The 22,200-nt window shown below is 40.5% G+C and overlaps 1 pseudogene; it reads left to right on the top strand.

Annotated features, from left to right (window-relative positions):
- The window catches only part of LOC145407801 (uncharacterized), a 65,126-nt pseudogene extending 49,942 nt beyond the window's left edge, over positions 1 to 15,184 (top strand).
- Positions 15,185 to 22,200: the final 7,016 nt, after the last annotated feature.

Here is a 22,200-nt window from a genome sequence, read left to right as displayed (position 1 = left end):
ACAAGAAAATCGCTGCAATTACTTGCCGAATATTTATGAAACTCGTACACAATATCATAAAAAGATTGTTGAGTTCCGAGAAAGACCATTAGATTTCAACATACAGTGCTCACTATCTCGTTGTCTAGCGTTATGAGGCACATCAACATTTATGTCATCAATTGTACATTCATTATTGCTCCCTGTCCGTTCATATTATTTCCATTATTTCGTGCAACATCTCACCAAACTCCTGGTCTTCACTCCCTTTCACTTGTATGCATATATTAATGATCATAAGGGACGCCAACGCCTCGTCTCCAGGCGTACTATTATATGTGTGTTGATCTGTAAGCTAAGGAGGGGACATCAGGGAACGTGTACTCCATCCTGTTTATATATAGCATGTCCTTCATTACAGTTATACCCTATGATACTTTTACGGTACGTAAACTTTATCACCGTCGCGTGTGTGTGTGTGTGTGTGTGTGTGTGTGTGTGTGTGTGTGTGTGTGTGTGTGTGTGTGTTGCTCTATATGCTAAAGGACATGAAGGGGCGGCACATTCTGTTTATTGCACATACTGTATAATTTGTCCTGTACGTATAGATCGTCACTATCTGTCCACACCCCCGCCATACTTTTACTTTATACTCTATTGGACATATCAGCTTTACCTTCATGCATGTGTGGGTGTTGCTCTAGTTTAAATTAAGGGAAATAAATACCATATCACCATTCCCTGCTTACTTTATCCTCCCTTCCATCACGCCCCTGCAGTACGTTCATGCATAACCCTATCGAACATCTCAGCTTTATTTTCAAGCATATGTGCTGGAATATTAAGGGAAAAAGCACTTTCTTCGTTCTTGCTGTTCATTACTATAGTTTAGGCTCTGTCCATCACACCTTTTACCATACTCTGATGCAAAACCCTTGTTCAGTATACTGGCTTTATAGATCATCTCAGCTTTATCTTCACTGGCGTGTGTGTGTTGCTCTACATGCTAAAGGACACGAGGGGGGCGTCATACCCTACCTCCTGCCTTTCCTACACCAGGAGGTTACGACACATATCAGTGCTGCTTTACGACGTCGCTTGGAAGAGCGTCTCATGAGGCACTGCGACGGCCTGGGCTGAGATAGAGAGCTCCTTGGTGATTCAGTATCACGTTGGAAATCATGAAATTCCATGTCGAGTGCCAGAGTCATTCGGAGGATTCGAAGGGGGAAACCGTGAACCAAGGTGGACACGCCGGGGTCAACTGGTGTAAACTTTCTACGCTTCATGAAAAGGAGGCAGGAAGCATGGTATATCTAACAGCCAAGATCAATCCTTAAGTTACAGCTGGAGACTCATTTATTTTACTTTGACTAGCGTCTGAATGTTATATTATGGCTTATAAATACCAGGCGACTAAACTCTATCTATCTATCTATCTATTCCAGATGCCATAATCTCGTAAGGGGTGGCCGTTTGACTTTGAGTTATTTGTTTTACGGGGAGGGACACTAACCCTCCACCAACCCACTTGCTGACATGTAGGGAGCACGTATGGTTTGGTTATATGGTTACCACCCAGCGTTGTAAATGGTTTCTTGGCTTACAGGAAACCATTTGGCTTGTCACTCAATATAAAGCTACCTGTAAAGGAATGAAAAGCAATATGAAGTGACAGGAAAGATGGGAGAAATAGGAAGAGAGGAGGGCAGGCACAGAAAAAGAATGAGAAAGGCAAAGGAAGAAGTAGGTTCTCAATTTAAAAAAAAAAAAAAAAAAAAAAAAAGCATCCAGTATCTCCTTCAGTACAAAATCGCTTCATAAATCATTAAAATACACGCTATCACCCGCAGATTATATTAAGTTTAGATCTATCCAGTCTCAGGGAAAAGGCAGGGAAGTGATTTATACGACAGCAACTACTCTTTCTGAAGACGCCCTTTAAGTCTTTAAGCATAAGGTTCTTAACTCTTTTAGGCAAGGAATGTTTTTCTTGCTGCTACTTGAACGTTTTATTCAGGCGAGTCCCTTAGTAGCGAAGAAGTCTATAAGGAACATATCTAACCCAAGTAGGAAAAGTTTATATAAAAGCGGGAAAAAAAAAAAATCTGCATACCAGTATGGCAAAAATAGCATTCACAATACAATAAAGGGGTTAAACCTTATTCTTGTCTCCGCCAGACAGTTTATTTAACTTAAAGGCGATCTCACACCACATCTCCAAATTCCCCGTCTGGTGTCATGCCTAGAAATTATGGGACAGGGAGCAAGGGGGATATGGGTGAGGGGTGAGGATGGGTAGGCGAGGGTTGGGGGAGCTGGTGAGGGGTGGCGGGATAGGTGAAAGGTGTAGATAGGTGAGGGGAGAGGGGGTGGGTAGGTGAAAGGGTAGAATTAGGATCATATTATCAATTCTCACTAACTCTTGACGAATTTATTCAACGTAGATAAATACTAGGCCAGTCAAATTGATAAAACCTTATTGTTTAATCATTTGGTCTCCTTCAACTTAGCGACGGACAGGCAACTACGCTCATGTAACTTGTAATTGAGTTTTTGAATTACTTAATGGACTTGGAGACCAGGAGGAAGGAGCAGGGAAACTAGGAAGACGGGGAGAAGGGAGTTTGAAGAAGGAGGAGGAAGAGAAAGATAGGAAAGAAGGAAGAGGAGGAAAAGAAAGTGAGGAAAGGGAGGGTAGCTGGAAATGGAAATGAAGAGATGGAAAGGGAGGAGTAAGAGAAGGAAGAGGAGGGGGAGAAGGAAATAGGTAGGAGGTTGTGGAGCAAATAGAGAAGGAGAAGAAGGAGGGAAGTGGAAGAATAAAGGAGCTTAGGATACTTTCTGACATCTCTTCCTTAACATTTGAGTACAACGCACTGTACATAACGCTTGTGGTGTCCTGTGTAATAATAATACAAACTGCGTCCATAGTTACATGATAATAACATACAAGACATTTTTTACCTTCTCAGCCAAAGGACATGTTTTATTTTATTCTTGCTAGTGACAAGAGATTTTATGCAACTTAGAAGGACGCTCTGCAAGGTTTACACTGATGGAATGTTTCTTACTGATCCTTCCTACATCTGTGCTCTGAGGTATCGTCAAATTGACGGCTTGACTACATTTTCCACTGCTTCTGCTGTTCCTAATCCCTCAGTTAATCCTACCCTTGCAGTTTCTTCTTTGTCTTTAAAATTAATTGATCCACCCTACACATATACCTTTAGATTTTGCGGATCAGACGGCACGACTTCTTTTACTACTGTTCCTACTATTGATTCAGTTCCTATCATTGTTTAATCCTTTAACTGTTATTAACTGATTCTACCTTCGCTGTTGACTGATCCAACCTTTGCTATTGACTAATTCCACTGTTCTTACTGATTAACCGTATGTTTCTGACTGATCCTACCTTTGCTGCTGATTAATCTTCTCTTCATCACCCTAAGTTACTGAATATTCTGCCTCCGCTACTAACAAATTCTGCCTATATTAATGAGTGATCCAACCTCTGCTACTAACTGATCCAACCTCTCTTTCTCTCTCCCTTCAGGTGTCGTGTATTAGACGGCATGACTACCACCTACTGCCTGTCGAAGCACAAGCGCACAGTAGTGATGAGAGGTTTCAGGTTCGTTATGTCAAGCAGGAGAATGTAAGTACTGGAGTGAGTATCAAAAGGGAATATGTAAGTAATTAATTATGTAAGTAGGTAAGGAGTGAGCAAAAATGTAAGGATGTAAGTAAGATGTAAGAAAGTAACACGATGATTATCAGTAAGATCAAAGTAAAGAAGGAAGTAAAGAAGTACGTAACGCCGTGTAACAGTAAAATGTATATAAGTGAGAAAGTAGAGCAATGGATATCACAGAGTAAGATGTATGTAAATAAGTAAATACACAGGTACCGTAAGTAAGTAAAGTACCGGAGTAATTATCCGTAAACGTAACTGGAGCTAATATTAACTACGAAGGAAAAAAATGAAAAGAGGTAACATTACGCATAAATATAGGAAGCATTACCTTCGAAGTGGTAAAAGCAAACCAAGTAAAAAAAATATATAGCTGCTCAGTGCATATGATTACCGACGTAGCCAGCCATAATAATACATGCTTTTTGTGCACAAGCTAATTTGAGTTGTCCCATTGATGTTGGTTTTTTCTTTTTAGGTTGGCATAATTGGTAGGAAGGGAAACGAATTAACCCAAGCCTCTCTCTAGACCTAACCTAACCTACCCTTACCTAACCCCTGCCCTAACCTAAGCATGCCTACCGCCACCCAACAGAGGCGACGTCTGAGATCCTTGGGGGTCCTGAGAAGTACAAGGCTGTGGGATCGTGGCTACGGCTGGTGTGTGTACTGAGGGACAACACACAGCCGCCTAACTACGTCTTTTGGTACCACGACGACCAAATGATTAACTACCACTCCACCAGGGAGGTAAGTCATGGTTCCTGTGGTATTGTGATTCGTTGTGGTTGAATGGTTAAGGATGCTAGTTTGGTTGAAAGGTTATGTGTAAAGGTGATGTCAGAAATAATACGCAGCCGCCTAACAAAGATTTCTGGTACCATGAGTACCGGATAATTACACTCCACCAGGGGGGCAAGAAGAATATGTGGTTGTGTGGCGGGGTGGTTGTTGTAGAACCTTTATAGCGAGGAAGCATTGTTCTTCTTGCTTATTTAACTGGAGAGAGAGAGAGAGAGAGAGAGAGAGAGAGAGAGAGAGAGAGAGAGAGAGAGAGAGAGAGAGAGAGAGAGAGCAACAAAAAAGGAAATGTCCAATCAATGAGTATTAACTGCGACGTAAGAGGCTTAATCCCAGTCTGCCCACAGATCTAAAAGTTTGGTGCGTGTGTTGGCTGGCTGCTAACAAATGTGTGTGTGTGTGTGTGTGTGTGTGTGTGTGTTTCATAAGGAAAGATTCAGTGCGTCCATGTGTGTGTGTGTGTGTGTGTGTGTGTGTGTGTGTGTGTGTGTGTGTGTGTGTGTGTGTGTGTGTGTGTGTGTGTGTGTGTGTGTGTGTGTGTGTGTGTTTCATAAGGAAAGATTCAGTGCGTCCATGTGTGTGTGTGTGTGTGTGTGTGTGTGTGTGTGTGTGTGTGTGTGTGTGTGTGTGTGTGTGTGTGTGTGTTTACCTATTGTGGTGTTTAGAATTTAAGATAAGCGCGTGTTGTCCTGCACGCTCGTGTGTGCTCATGTGTGTGGAGGGGGGAGGGGTGTTTTGTGCGTTTGTTTGCGTTTATCTTTTTGTTTCAGCTTCTGTACGATACAATGACGTCTATTTTGATTTATTCTTGCTGCCTTCAGATAAGTTCATTCATTATCTATCACCTATAAAAGGGGGCCAGAAAGTCTTTATCTATCCCTCTACTACACAGACGTGTTTTATAATTATTCTACCTACCCCAGTTGATTTATTCAGCCTAAACGAGAGACCCATTTATTGAAGTGGTTAGGGAAAGTAGTCGTTTATCTCTTCATTTTGGAAGCGTCTTTTGTGTTGTACTTTTGCTGTCACCAAACTATACTATCCTTGGGCATCTAGACGAACTAGTTCAGCTTTGGAGAAACCCGTTGTAATAAACAGATTAAGAAGTCATGAAAGAGGCCATCACGGTTGTCTGGGCAATAAATACACAGTTCTGGCACAACCTGTACACTGAGAGGATCAACAAAACATAACAATTGACTGAACTTCGGCAACGCGCTTCACAGTCCCCAGCATCACAGATTAATCGCTTGGCAAAAAATGAAAACTTGTGGGCATTTTTTTTTTTTTTAAGTGTGATGGGGTGTTGATGTGGTGGTTGGAGAGGGAGTCTTCGTTAAGGTTATTGTGAGACCTGATCGGATCCAAATGGAGGAGACTGATAGAGAGAAATATCTCTTCTCCATGCTGGTTATGTACGAATGGGGAAGAGATAGTTGTATGAAGAACGGTGCATGTGAAAGTTTGATTGTTGTAATGACTGTGTGTGTGTGTGTGTGTGTGTGTGTGTGTGTGTGTGTGTGTGTGTGTGTGTGTGTGTGTGTGTGTGTGTGTGTGTGTGTGTGTGTGTGTGTGTGTGTGTGTGTGTGTGTGTGTGTGTGTGTGTGTGTGTGTGTGTGTGTGTGTGTGTGGCAGGTACAGACAGAAAACAAATGCCTACAGGTATATACAAACAAGAGAAAAGATTTGAAAGGTACAAAAAGTTGGGCAACTGATGTAAGAATTTGTAAAACATAAATCAGGTCTATCAACATCCTCCCTCAGGTACAGGTGGAGAACAACGGTGGCCTGAGTGTGCTGCTTCTGTGAGATGTGGCCCTCAGGACTCGGGGAATAACACCTGCGCACCCTCCAACGCTAACACATCCAGCATCAACATACATGTCCTCAAGGGTAAGCTCCTTTCTTATTTTGCATTTCTTATCGTATTATTCTGCTCTCCTTGGTTTCTTTCTTTGGATTTATCGCCATCATCTTGACCATCATAAATATCATCACACCGTCGTCATCATCATCATCATCATCATCACTACCATATTCATCAATATAAGCATAATTAAAATCCATCTTTGTTAACTTTTGACAATGCTAATATGTTCATTTTATTCTGCAGCATCAATCTTTATCATCCTACTCATCATTTACTACCGAATTAGTATGGTCATCAGTTACCAAATCAAAATTAGCTGTAGCATTTTCAGTTCACTGCTTAATTGGACGAAGCCATTTCTTTTGTGCCATAATTATCCTTATCAACAATATCAACGATCTTTATCATCAACTTCTGTTATTAGTATCATTATCAGACATCGTTATCAACTACTGTAATAAGCAGGAAAGGTAACATTATCAACAAATAGTCATTTCCTTCATTATTATCTTATTCAAAATAATTTTTTGTGGTGCTCGTCCCGGGAGGCCATATCCCTGTATCGCTTCTATAATGCATACTAAATATCAATCATCTCTGGTACGGAAATGTCAGGTGTGTGTCAAGTGTATGTCAGGTGTGTGTCAAGTGTGCGTCAGGTGTGTCAAGTGTGTCAGGTGTGTCAAGTGTATGTCAGGTGTGTCCAGTGTGTCAGGTGTGTCAGGTATGTCAGGTGTGTCAGGTTTGTGTCAAGTGTGCCAAGTGTGTCAGGTGTGTGTCATGTTTATATCAGGTGTGTCAAGTGTATGTCAGGTGTGTCAAGTGTATGTCAGGTGTGTGTCAAGTGTGTCAGGTGTGTGTCAAGATTATATCGTGTGTGATTCAAGTGTATTTCAAGTGTATGTCAGTGTCAGGTGTGTGTCGTGTGTCAGGTGTCATCCTCATCAGGTTTTGCAATACACAATTACTTTATGTTGAAGGTTATCGGAGTTACGAGATGTCCGTGTCCTCGCATACCTAAAAATGTAGGATGAACGTCAGTAATTGAGTTCAGGAGATGAAAACTACGATAATGATCCGTTTTGTGATATTCTGCACACTCCACGCTCACACTTTTTTGACAGACTGTGTAATATTTTCTCTTCCTGTATAACCGAGATCAGTAGTTCCTTTACAGTGTCTCGAAATTGCATCAAAAACTCAAGTGATATTTTGCTGGGCCAAATTGTATCATTCAGTCGGGTTTAATTATTTCAATGCCATAACGCCTTTATTTATTTATTTTTTTTTCCTCGGTATGCTCCGGGACTTGTAATATTAGGTGAACCTTTCCGAATTCAAATTATTAGCTGTTATTAACCATTTCAGTCCGAGAGATCTTCCCTAACATTAATAAATTCATATGGATGAGAGTTATCAGTAAAGGCCTCCGCACTTACTATACACTTTACCAAACAACTAATTTCAATTTGATCAGTAAAATACTTGCTTAACGTATCTCCTCAAAATCAATGGAGATATTATCAGTGAAAAAAAAAAAATAATAATCTTTATAATAATAATACTGTAATAATAATAATAATAATAATAATAATAATAATAATAATAATAATAATAATAATAATAATAACAATCATATTACAGACCAAAAATAAAAAAACATCACCACCCAAAAGTTCTATGAAATTTAACATGAATATATAAATTTTTTCCATATGTTCTGTGTGTCAAGTAATTCTCAGTAACTTGTAACTGAAGATGATATTTAAACTTACTTTAGCTCCTTCATTGCGACGGTAGAAAATTGGAATATTATTTAAGTTAACACCAGAGGAAGTAGTTCAGCTGAGAGAACTCCTAGGCAAAGAGCTAACCTGTTTAGTACGATGTCGTATTTTCTAGGCTATTTTCTAGGCTAACATGGGCCAGATTTTCCTCCTTATGCAGCTTATTTGATATAGCCCAGTTCAAAAGAAGAGAATACTACGGCTGCACATCCTTCCTACAGCACTTGCTTGTGATTAGCATTATTTTCTAGTGTTAATCTGTTGTTACAACTCAGCATTCTAGGTCGAGGGATGGCAAATTCAGGCCACGTTAAAGTGAAAAGTTTAATTTTACCCACGGAAGATTTTAGCTATAGACCTGAATAAGACTCGTGGTAAAGTGCCTAGAATCAATCTCCAATAACCTAGAGAGAGAAAAAAAAAAACCCTTATACTCGTATACTGTTCGAGCAGCTCATTCTTGCTCTTCTTGGACGTTTCTCTTTAGCAAAGGCAATAATGTTTCGTTCTTTTTATCCACAGGCAGCAAATCCCCCCCCCAAGCCATCCACTTTGGGGCGCCCTCCGTCAGCAGTACCTCGCCTCAGCTGCTGACGATGCTACTACTCTTGCTCTGGGGGCCCCTCACCCTCACACCAGCACCCCAGTCTGCATCGGTGAGTTGGATTGGATCTTTATTATTCATTAATTCATCCTACATTTACCCATCTATCCATCACTCATCCCTCTATCCACCTATTTTTTTCCTTGAGCCATCCATCCAGCATCCATCCACCCAGCATCCACCCACCCAGCATCCATCGCCTCATGACTCCTGTTAACGATGCTGCCACTGCTCTGAGGGCCTCTTACTCTCGCACCAGCACCCCCTAATGCACCAGCGAGTTTGACCATTGTTATTATCATTCATTTATCTATCCAGTCATCCATTATTCTTCCATTCATCATTCTTCCATCCCTCTGATCATCATTCTCATCGAGTCATCCATTTCTCATAATTCTGTCACCTACATACACACACCCATTGCTACTCCATCACCTACCACTCTGCTCACACACCCTCTGATAACCACCTCCACTCAACCACTGCTCATACCACCCCACCTACCCACTGACACAGACCACTAATCCATCATCTGTCTCCTTCACTCCCCCACCTAACCTCTAACCAACCTACCCACCTCCCAGTCTCAACCATTACTCCACCTACCCACCCACCAACCTCACCCACTACCCCACTTACCCACCTACCCCTCCAATATTACCTCTCTCACCGGGCCACCACTAACTGCCTTCCTCTCACCCCTCGCAAATTGCCTTCACTAATGGCTTCCAGTTGGCTGTACCTACATTACTTTATAGATTTATCCATTGTCTCTGGTGACCTGGTTCTATTATTAGTACTATTTTTTTAAGTAGTAGTACTGCTAGGTAATTTTCTTTGGATGAAGGGAGGTCTCTTGTAGTACAAGATTAGAACGAGCCCCATTAGCTTAAGTGGTACGGTGACATGTTTTTAAATTTTAATTTTGCCACCGTCTGGGATCATTTAATTTCACTGTAAGGTACATTTCTCGCTGTAACAGGATTATTCACAATCTCCTTTATTTATTGAAATCTTTATTGATTTATTTATGTACTTTATTTACGTATTTATTCATCCTAATACATTTCACTCAAATGGATGGGGTAACATAGCATCCAGAATAAACAAGGATAATATCGACAAAACTATCAGCAGTATGCCCATTGAAATGACCATGTTAGTCGTTCACACATAACTGCACCCCTCAGACTCCTAGCTCAGCTCACAGGCATAACCATGAGAACACTGACTACTGTTGCGACATCAAAAGAGAAATAATTTTAAGATTTTTTTACACATGCGACACTTACATCATTCTTCGCTTCAGTCGATCAAATATAATACTCTTACGACGTGCTCTGAAAAGCCTGTTCGGCTATAAAGATGTTAACACTGGATTTCGAAAGTTATTGTTCGCTCTTTCGTCAGTTATCATCATTAGATGAGTCAGTACTTATGTCCGGAGCTGTACTTTTCGCCAGACGAACATCCAACGAGAAGGAAATTACTCGTGGAAAATATGAGGGACCTCCATTGTAAAAAAGTACAAACAGCATTCTCATTTGCCTAATGTCCTCTCGTCAGAGCTAAGGTGAGTGGGAGGATAGAGAAGTCAGGTTTGGCGGGGCGATCACGTCAAATGATAGAGTATTGCTTTCAGATCCTGTGTGTCTGTTATGATCACTTCACTTTATTTAATCTGCATTCCATCGAAGGTAGCTAAAGCGATATCCTCATCTGTCTTCATGCTGTTACATTTTTATTTTACATTCTTGCTGCCACCAGACGACTTTATTGGATTTCGGCCCCGAAGGCGTTGAATCACACCTTAATCACACCTTAATCTAGTCACAGTTTCCTACGTTTCGACCTTCAGTATGGCAAGAATGATATAAAAAATGCCTCATCGGATTCAGGAGGAACTTTTACCTAGATATAACAAGACCAAAGGAGAATATGCTCCTTTGTACTAAAAGGACTTACTCCTATTATTGACCTTGAGATTGGGGTAAAGATAAACCCTAATTTTTTATACATAATTCCTTTTTTTTTTTTCTTTTTTTTTTTAATGTGTCCACTCTCGGCATAGGCTTCACAGCCTGCTCTCAAGGCCCAATAGTCCTCCTACATGCCATACACCTCTATTTGTCACCACTTCGGCGCTAAAACCCACCGTCCATATTGAATACATGCTACGGATATCTCATACAGGACTGGTGTATTGGTATTAGCGGGGGTATTTTTACGACATGTCAGCGGGTCTTCTGGTAGATCAGTAAAGTCTGATTTTATGAAATTCAAAGCCTTAAAATGTTCCCTGCCCCAGCGGGGATTTGAAGCCGGGTCCGGCAGGACTGCAGGTCACCTCTCTACCGATCGAGCCACCGCCTCCCCAGACTGAAACGCCTGATGGAATAACTACAGAAAAGTGATTTTTCCACCTCGTTGCTGATTCCTCCACATGAAACGGAATGCAGCCTAACAAATTTACTGTACCCTGAGGTACTTTGAAATTACTGACCGTCTCAAACTATGGGCTTAACGTATCTTCTCGCACTCAGTATTAACCCTTTCAACCCGAGGACGTAATTCTCGTTTCATTCTTATCTACAAATTATTATGCTCAATTTAGGAAAGACCGATTACTGAAGAAGCTAAAGATGGCTGTATCTAACCCTTCTAATTCGAAAATCTCTCCTAAGTTGAATAAATTGCCTGCAGATAGAATAATAAACTGAAGAATACGTACAAAACTAAATAGGTTATTGAAAAGTTCGTAGGAGCACTTTTATGAATGGCTGGCATTTTTGTCAAGAAAATTGTAAAAGGGAGGTTCGCGCTGAGCATTTCCCGATTTTTATTGTCTTTCACGTACCGATTTCCGATGCTGTTATTACCTTTGCATGTAATCTGATGTCTTTTCATTTACATTGCTACCACCATTATCACTGAGTATCGTTTTCATATTATCATCTTCACCATCACTACCACGATCAGTCACCATAGCCATCGTCACCAAGGAACATCATCATCACCATCATCATCATCACCATCATCATCATCATCATCATCATCATCATCATCATCATCATCATCATCATCATCTTTATCCCTGTTCCTACTCTCCTCCTCCTTCTTCCTCTCCTCCTCCTGAATTCATTAAGAGTTCATATCCTTTCTTCTATTCCTCCTTCTTTTTCTCCATTTCCATCTTCTAATACTTCATTTTTTTAAGTCGCGAGATTAGCTGCCTCTTAGTAGTTCACTGACCTTTCCTTCCTTTCTTTTTTTCATTCCTCCCCTCCTCCTCCTTCCTTTTTTTCATCTTCCTTCTCCATCTTTGTCTCCTTTTCCTCCCTCTTCTTCCACTTCTTCATATTTTTCCTGACTTGTGAAATTAACTGCACATTAGTAGTTGACTGACCTTTCTTATTCCTTACCACCTGCTTTCACCTTTTCTCCTCCCTCTGCTTTTTCTTTCTCTCCTTCTCCTCCTCCTCCTCTTCCTCCTCCTCCTCCTCCACCATTTCTCTCTCTCCTCCATCTTTTTCCACTTTTTCCTGACTGGCGAAATTAACTGCACATTAGGAGTTCATGGTCCGCATCAACTCTCCTTCATTACTATTAGTTTGTGTCCTTCAGCCTGGATTTTCACAGCTGGCAAATTTGGTCAAAGATTAACAGTGCAAATCGTTTTCACCGTTCTGTTTGATTACTTTTTCTTGCTAACTTCAGGCGAGTTTTTTTCTTTTAGTTTACTAGAGTTTTTAATACTGCGAACCTTACATGGCCAAAAAATTGATTACCATTCGTAACCGTGCTTTTTTGCTGAATGTTGCATTAAAATAATAATAATAATAATAATAATAATAATAATAATAATAATAATAATAATATTAATGATAATAATAATAATAATAATAATAATAATAATAATAATATAATCATCATCATCATCATCATCATCATCATACCAACCTAATATTACTAAAAGCCAAACTATTCTCTTTCTTCCCCAGCCTGGCATAGGGTGAGACCTAAGACCGGCTGTAACTTAAAAGCGGGAAGGACACGGTACCAACCTCCATCACTAGGGGGGCGGCGCTCCCGACAGACTATGAGGGGGCCGTGCTCCTCTCTCTCTCTCCCTTCTCTCCTCTCCTCTATCCCTTCCTCCTTCTCCAGACAGCGAGACTATGAGAGGAAACTGTTTCTCTCTCTGTCACTTTCTCTCCTCTCCTCGCTCCTCTCTCCTCTTCGCCTCCCGACAGAGACCATGGAGAGACTCGTTTCTCTCTTCTCCCCTCTCCCTGTCTCTTGGTTTTCCTCCTCCTCCTCCCTATAGCGAAAATACTAGAGGGACTTGTACAATCACAATCAAAAGTTAGCCGATACAAATATGCTGGCGGTGGTCATGTAACTTGCTGCATGAAGTATTATTATGTGATTGCAATATAAAGCACACAATAAAAAAGTATGAGAAGGATGCATACTCTGACGTTTGGGGAGGAATGAGAAATATGGAAGGCAGGACACAATGCTGGTAGGAGATTGTGGACGAACTTTACTCCTTACAGTTTCTCTATCTTTCCTCTCCCTCTCCCCTCCTCTCCTGGTTCTCCTTCTCTCCCTCCTCCTCCTCCTCCTCCAGCTCCTGCCGACACGAAGTCCAAACCCACCCAGCCTCGGCCACTGTTAGAATATTCATGGTGTCCCGTGTGATGGAAAGGGAGGTGGTGGGTGCTCGGGAGATGGTCACTGCCTGCTGGAGGGTGAGTGTGCGAGAGAATGGATGGACTGGTGATTTAGGGCAGTGAATGAAGTGGTGATTGGGAGAGTGAGCACAAGAGTGACTTTAATGGTTATCTCGATAGTCAAATTAATTACTTTTTTCTGTGTTCAGGTTTCTGGTATATAATTGAAAGTTGGGAGTAGAGAGTGGATGGACTGGTGATTTAGGGGCAATGAATGGAGTGGTGGTTGGCGCAGTGTTCTGATGATAATTAGGATTTAATGCTTATTCAATAGTCAGACTCCTGGTAAGTGGAAGATAAGTGAGCGAGAGAATAAACAGCCTGGTGAACTGCATGTGTGAATGGGATGGTGATTGGAATAGTGAGTTTATAAGTATGTTTAGGCATGATTCGGATGGTGTAGGGATTTGATGTTATAACATCAGATTTCTGGTAAATGGAGGGTGAGTGGTGATTTGAGATGTCTGAATGGAAGGGTGATTGGGAGAGTGAGAAAGGACGATAATTTAGCGGGTGTTCTGAGAGTGAAAGGTTCCCGTTAACTGGAGCGTGAGTGAGGAAGTGAATGGATAGACTGGTGATTTGGGGCAGTGAATGAGGTGGTGATTGAGAGAGAGGGTCGGTGAGTGAATGGAGGGGTGAGAGTGTAAGTGAAGGATCGTGTGACGAAATGGGTGATGTGATGAGTAAATGTGTGAAAATGAATGCCAGAGTGAATAAATGGGCAACTGATGGGAAAGTCCAGAGGACCAACGAGTGAGTCTGTGTGCGAGGGTCAGTAAATTATCTGGTGGCTGAGGTGTGTGTGTGTGTGTGTGTGTGTGTGTGTGTGTGTGTGTGTGTGTGTGTGTGTGTGTGTGAGAGAGAGAGAGAGAGAGAGAGAGAGAGAGAGAATTCCACGGCTGACTGACTTGAAGGTAAAAGGAGCAAGAAGGAGTCAGAAGCAGCTGGTAAATGAACAGGGTAAATAATATCAATAAGGGCATTTTGGGATAGCGATGAAATGAATGATGATGTGATGGATGGAATGGAAATTCAGATCACTGGAGGAGGCTGAGAAAAAGTAATTCTGTGATACATTCAGTTACTTTATTGACCTGACTTCAAATGTTAGGACGGAGATCAACTGGCGATCCTAGTGACGACTGGAAATGGGTTTCATTGGAAGAAGCTGTGATTAAAAGTACTGCGGTTTATTGAAATGACTATATGGGTATGTGATGGAACTTTACGACTAGGAAAAGTGATTGATATAGTGATGGATGACCCAGTGGAACTACAAGACATGCGAGTAATTTAAACATACGGTATAGCACTGTGGTTTACTATATACATATGTAACTGCTTGTACTGGAACTAGAATATCAAAGAAAAGCTCACTTGAAGCACAGGGCAACGAGGTAGGATATTAGTCACAAAACGCATGTGATGCTGGTGACAGAGGAGTGACATCCCGTACAGGTGGGCAATAACACAGGGAAAATCGGACGGCAGTGGAGTCAGATTATGAAGTTAGTACTTTAACAAACTCAGGCTCTTACAACTCACTCTCAACTCAAAGCTTCTGGAGTAAAATGAAAGAGAAAACTAGACTTTCCCTGATCATGAGAAAGCTAACTACAAGAATGATATCCTGTTCAGGTGGGCAATACTCTAGACGAGATTGGATGGCAGTGTAATCGGCTTATGGAGGTGGTGTTAATGTAAGTTATACCAGGGGAAATGGTGTGTTTGGGTCTGGTATAATGGGCGGTCAGCAGATGGAGCACCTCTGTAATTGTCATAGTTGTGGGGCTCACTTGATCACCTACCGACTGTGAAACGGAGGAGGTGGAATAAGACGAGGTTTTTACATAGGATTACATAGAAAAGCAAACAGCAACAGATCTTATGGTCCTTTCTGGGCTGCTTGTTACGGAGAAGACTATGACTACAAGATCTAACTCTACAAACTGGAGGATAAGGATAGTAAAGCAAGAAGGCTCCTCCCACCCTCAAACCCTCCAGGAAAAAAGTGAGAAAAACCACCATGCAGCATGGAAAAACTGACATGGAAATTTCACAGGAAATACTGGAAAGGAAAAGTCACATTCTATAATACTTCATCCATAAGCTACCCGTCTGAGTAACCTGAAAGAGAAAGTAATGATACAAACTAATACTTATGGCATGATATTATAGACGGGTACATTGAGTTAATGGAACGTCTGTAGACATAACGTGGAAACTACACAGTGCACAGTGTGGATGTTTAGGGGTGGTGCCTTACCTGGCACTTTTTAGGTAGGCTGCAGTCAATCAGGCCCTAGCTCCGTTCACTCCACTGAGATGAGGAACTCTCCCGTCTGGGACAAGAACACTAGTCTCATCCTGAAGCAGTGACCCCTGGTACATTAAAAAAATCCCGACGGTGGTCACTTGTCTAACAGGGACCCTCAGTGATCCACAACCCATCACAGGTCGAAAGTAAAAGTAGTGACCGTTAACTCAGGGCAATCTGTGCAGATCCTAATCTGTGCTTATATAACTTTCTTTGCACTGGGGAAATTGAAAAATATATATGACGGGATGTGTTATAGACAAACGGGGACTACACAGTGCACAGTGTGGATGTACAATGCACAGAGTGGAGGTTTAGGGGTGGTGCGGCAGCCTTGCCTGGTGCTTTTAAGTTAGGCAGCAGTCAATCAGCCCCTAGCTCTGTTCACTCCATTGAGACGAGGAACTCTTACGTCTGGGACAAGTACATTAGCCTCATCCTGGAGCAGTGACCCGTGGTACATTAAAAAAATCCCGATGGTGGTCACTTGGCTAACAGGGACCCTCAGTGATCCACAGCCCATCACAGGTCGAAAGTAAGAGTAGTGACCGTTAACTCTGGGCTATCTGTGGAGATCCTAATCTGTGCTTATATTACCTTATTTGCATTCAGTAAACTGAAAAATGTATAATGACGTGACGCGAGGCTATGTATGGGTTCGTTGTTTACAGGGTGTCTTGTAGACAAAAGGAGAATGAACTTACACGTTGCTATAAAATCAAGTTATTTGGACAGAAAAAGAGTCAGCTGAGGATTCTCATGCAAATACTTGTCTATTTTGTTTTTGCATGTCTTAACTGAGATGCGGTTCATGGTATCTGAGGGTAATCTTTTCCAGATATTTACAATTCTGTTAAAGAAGAAGTATTTTGGTTCTTGGGTTTGGAAACGCTTTCCCATAATTTTACAGCCATTACTTCTGGTTTGACTCGACCTGTCTATATCAAAATACTTATTCACGACCAAGTTGTCATATCCCTTCATGATTTTGAAAACTTCAGTAAGGTCCCCTCTTAACCTGCACTTTGTTAGGCTAAATAATTTAAGTTCTTCAAGGCATTCCTCATATGGTTTGTTTCTAAGTCGTGGTATCATTTTTGTGATTCTTCGCTGTATTTTCTCTAATTTTTCAATGTCCTTTCTGTAGTATGGAGACCAGAACTGCACACAATACTCAAGATGGGGGTGCACTAGCGAGTTGTACAAGGCAAGTATGAATTTTTCCCATTTAAATTCGAAAGTTCTTCCAATAAAACCCACCAGCTTGTTTGCAATTTTAACCACCTTGGTGCACTGCTTACTCGGTTTTGGGTCATTTGATATTATCACACCAAGATCCTTTTCACTGTCTGTACTTGATAACTGGATATTGTTCATTTTGTAATTTGCATGGACGTTGTTACTTCCAATATGAAGTACTTGAAATTTTTCTGTGTTAAATTTCATTTGCCATTTTTCATTTACCATTTTTCTCCCAGACGGGAGAGTGGATCAGCTGCCACTGTAATTTTGAAGTTACTTTACTGGTTATTTTAGTATCATCTACAAATGTGGATACTTTACAAGTCAGACCCTCATCAATATCATTTATATAGATAATAAAAAGTATCGGTCCAAGTACTGAGCCTTGGGGAATGCCGCTGATCACATTACGCAATGTGGATTCCTTTCCGTTTATCACAACTCACTGTTTTCGGTCTGAAATCCAGTCTTGTAACAATTTATGCATATTTCTTTTTATTCCATGTGCTTCTATTTTGCTCATGAGACACTTGTGAGGGACAGTGTCAAATGCTTTCTGAAAGTCGAGGTAAATTATATCTACTGCTCTTGAGTCATCATATGATTTGTAAACATCATGGAAGAAGTCCAGTCAGTTAGTTAAGCATGAACGACAATGTCTGGATCCATGCTGCGAGTCTTTAATTATATTATTTTCTTCTAGATAATTCACTATTTTATCTCTTATGATTTTTTTCCATTAACTTGCACACTGTTAATGTTAAGCTGATTGGTCTGTTATTTCCTGAGTACGACTTATTTCCTTTTTTGAAAATTGGTGTTACATTTGCTAGTTTCCATTGACTTTCCAAATACTTAAAGATTTATAGAATAAGAGAGAGTGGCAGCAGTAACTTATTTTTTGCTTCTTTGAGAAGAAGCAAGATATTTTATCTGGGCCAGGGGTTTTATTTATGTTCGTACTATTTATGGCTAAGAGGATATCGCTATTATGGATAGCATAGTTATTAAGGACTGTGCTATTTGCTTGGTTCGTGGGTAACAGTAGGTTTCTGGTGGTGTTTTCTACTGTAAAAACTGACGCAAAGTAATCGTTAAGAATGTTCGCCATTTCGACCTCATTTTCTGTGTGTTTGCCATTGTTCATTTCTAGAGGGCCTATTGATGTAGTCATAACCTTTTTCTTTCTAATGTAACTGTAAAATTCTTTAGGATTTGATTTGCACATATTAGCAATGTGGCTCTCCAGTGCTCTTTTGCTTTGTGTAATAAGTCTTTTCCATATGCAGCATAGATTTTCATACTGTAATTTATCATCATCATTTTGTGTGGTTTAATATTTATGGTATGCCGGTTTTTTGGCTATTAAGTTACTTTTAATTTCATTGGACCACCATTTTGGTTTAATATTACCAGCTGGACACCTGTTACATAGTTGTACAAATGACATTATCGCTTCTTTAAATTTTTTGGTGAATATTTCCCATGCTTGGTTTATGTCATCGGCTTCAGACATTTCATTCCAGTCTGTATTTGCAAGTAGCTCTCTAAGTCTGGTGAAATCCACTCTGTGATAGTCTGGAACCGTTTCTTTGCTCACTGTTTCTTTAACTTTTGCAGTAATAATATTAAAATGTATAATTCGATGATCACTGGAACTAAGCTCAGGTCCTATTTCAACGATGTTGACTAGATTATCATTTGTAGTTAAGATCAGGTCTAGGATACTGTTTTCCCTCGTTGGGTATTCTACGTGTTGGGAAAGGGCACTTTCTTGAAGATCCATATAAAGCTCTTGTCCTGAGTGTGCCGTTAGCAGTTCACCCCACTTTGTTACCAGTAGATTAAAGTCTTCAAAAATTACTCTATCCTCTTGACAACAAATTTCCGCAATTTGATCGTAAAATATTTCATCTGTCTCAGTTGACTGTGCTTGAGGACGATAGACTTGACATTTATTTATTTTGTGCAAATAAATACTCAGCTGAACGTAACTGGCATCTATGTTGGTAATGCTGGGTTTGGATAGCACAAGGGGGTGAAGACTAGTTTTCACATATAGTAAAACACCGCCACCAGCTCGATGTGGTCGCTCACAGCTGAAAATATTGTACCCTGTTTATGAGTATTCCGCTAGAAAGTCACGGTCGGATGTGTTAATCCAGGATTCTGTGATGCCAACAATGTCATAATTTTCTAGGTAAATAAGAGATTCTAAATCCTCAAACTTGTTGCATAGACTACATGCGTTAACATAGCAGACTCTAATTCTATCCCAAACAGTTGATGAACTGACTTTACAATTATTTACGTTGAGGTTACTGCTCCTGGACGTTCCGCGTTTTCTTATTTGAAGAGGGCAACTTTACTGTGTAAAAGTCTACCTAGCCGTTCTGTTCCTACCGAGTTCAAATGGAGACCATCTTTCTGGAATATAGTATGCTGCTCATAAAACAGGTCCCACAGATTAATAAAGTCGACTTCTTCTTGCATGCAGAGAGATTTAAGACGGGTATTTGTGCTAAAGGCCTTATCATAAAAACTATTCTCTACCTTGATCCTTGGGAGTATACCAGATATTATCACATTAGTGGACTTAGTTTTGAATCGTTTGATCATTTAATGATACTTTGCTAGCAATTCCTCCGATCTATTGCACTTCAGATCATTCATTCCAACATGGATGATGTATAGAGTTTTATCACTTGCGTCTTTTGTGACCTCATTGCAGTCTTCTGTGATATCACACAGTCCACCTCATGGAAAACAATACCTCTTTCTACTGTTGGGGGTGCGTCCACAAAATTCCTCTAGCTGACTGCGTACAATATAGTCCCCAATAAGCCTTGTTTCTTCTGTCTCATCAACTGCTTCGGCAAGGATCTGGTAGCGATTGTACGTGGTTATGGGAAGGTGCTTCCTCGTACCTTTTCCGTGTTTTGCTCCATTTCTTACCATAGTAAAGGGGACTTCACTTGGCGAGGAAAGTACTGAATCGCTGGGTGAGGAAGATATTGGTACACTATCGTTTGTAACTGCCTGATGGGCGGGGGCTTGTACGAGGTCAGTTTGTAAGCGTCTTCCTTCTTGAGTGTTGTCACTGACTCCTACGTTTGCCGCTACGAACTCTTTCAATGTCTCAAACTCTGCCTTGAGTTCCCTGTAATTTCTCTGTGATTCAGCTAAACCATTTTCTAAATCTCTTCTCTTGATGCATAGTTTGCACACAGGTGTCGAAAAGTCATCCGAAAAATACTGAGGCGCAAAACGACCGGTTGACTCCTGGCAGGCCTTCAGTATAGATGGCATTTTGCAGCAATATTTCCAAAATACCACAAAAATAAAAAAATAATATACAACTGGTTAAGGGATGTTGTTACAAATGGATAATTTACTCTATAAATGAAATATTGAATTTCTAGGGAGATTCACTTAATTTTTATATATTATCTTCGTTTACCAGTATAAAAAGAATAGAAAATCTACCTGCTATGACACAAATTAACCTACATTAATTCTTTTACCAGTGTAAAAAGAATAGAAAATCTACTTGCTATGGTATAACCTAACTTACCAAGAATTCCTTTACCAGTGTAAAAAACAAAATCTACCTGCTACGGTATAACCAAACTTACAATGAAATGCCTTTACCAGTGTAAATAGAATAGAAAATCTACTTGCTATGGTCTAATCTAACTTACCATGAAATGTGGAAATACACCATAAACTGATTCACTGGGAGAAAAAAGGGAAAATAAAAATAACAATGGAATGGAGGGAAAAACAAAATAAAAACCTAGCTCCACTCAGTGAACAACTGTTTATAGTGTAAAAACTAATTCACTGGTGTAACATCAAACACAGTTTTTACTCTACAGAAAAGACAATGCTATTTACTTGCACTAAACCAGCAAGCAACTCAGTTAATATTTGTTAGACTTTACAGTGCTAACACGTACACAGCTGATAGTAGGAACCAAAAGAAAGAGAGCTGGTTGGAAAATATATTCTCAATACACCAACACCATTTACTAGTGAGTGGAGGAGGAGGAGGAGGAGGAGGAGGAGGAGGAGGGGGGGGGAAGAGAAGGAGGAAGAGGAGAGGTAAACTGACCATTAACCAAGAAGCGGTGAGAACTGAATGTGAAGGAAGGAGGACTATACAGTGCTAAAGTCGCGGCGCACGACTCTGAGCTTGTCATTATCGTACCCTGGCAACCTGCCATTCAAAAGTGCGTCCAATTACGTATCATATTATACACGAATCAGATTATTATGGACGAATATATTATACAAGAATATTATTATACACGAACATACAATACACGAATCATATGCATCTCATATTATACACGAAATCAGATGCACTTTTGAATGGTAGGTTGCCAAAGCACGATAATAACACCTTAGAGTCGCGCGCCACGACTATAGGGAGAATGAGAATTTATATGATTTTTATGTTACAGAATTCTTTTTAGCTCTATATCATGAGGGGATACCGACAAACTTTTGAAATATATGTAAAAATCGAACTGGCTGAGGAGGGTGGAGGAACATACTGTGCTAGGGAGAAAGAGGATTTATACGGTATGATTTTTAGGTCAGATGTATGGCAGAATGTTAATTAAGAGTTAGAGAGAGTACAGAGGGGGTGATTGGTGATGAGCAGTGTGGTTTTTGGAGAGGGAGGGGATGCGTGGATCAGGTGTTTGCAGTGAGACAAGTGTGTGAAAATTTTTTAGCGAAAGGTAAGGATGTGTTTTAGGCTTTCATGAATTTAGAGAAAGAGTATGATAGAACTGATAGGGAAGCTTTGTGGACTGTTTTAAGATTGTACGGATTTGATGGGAGGTTACTAAATGGAGTGAAAAGTTCTTATGTAAATAGTACAGCGTGTGTAAGAGTGGGAAATACTGTGAGTGATTGATTTATCGTGAGAGTGGGGCTGCGACAGGAATGTGTGATGTCGCCTTGGTTATTTAATATTTATATGGATGGTGTTGTAAGGGAGGTGAATGCAACAGTGCTAGGTGGAGGTCTGAGTCTGTGAATGTTGATGGTAGAGAGTGGAATCTGAAGCAGCTGCTGTTTGCAGATGAAACTGCACTGGTAGCTGATTCAGAAGAGAGATTGAGACAGTTGGTAGAGTTTAGGATGTGTG

The sequence above is a fragment of the Coenobita brevimanus genome, chromosome 74 (genome assembly GCF_032717465.1).
Source record: "Coenobita brevimanus isolate Jiangsu-jjx chromosome 74, ASM3271746v2, whole genome shotgun sequence".
Lineage (NCBI taxonomy): Eukaryota > Metazoa > Arthropoda > Malacostraca > Decapoda > Coenobitidae > Coenobita > Coenobita brevimanus.
This window is presented reverse-complemented; position numbering and strand designations above follow the sequence as displayed.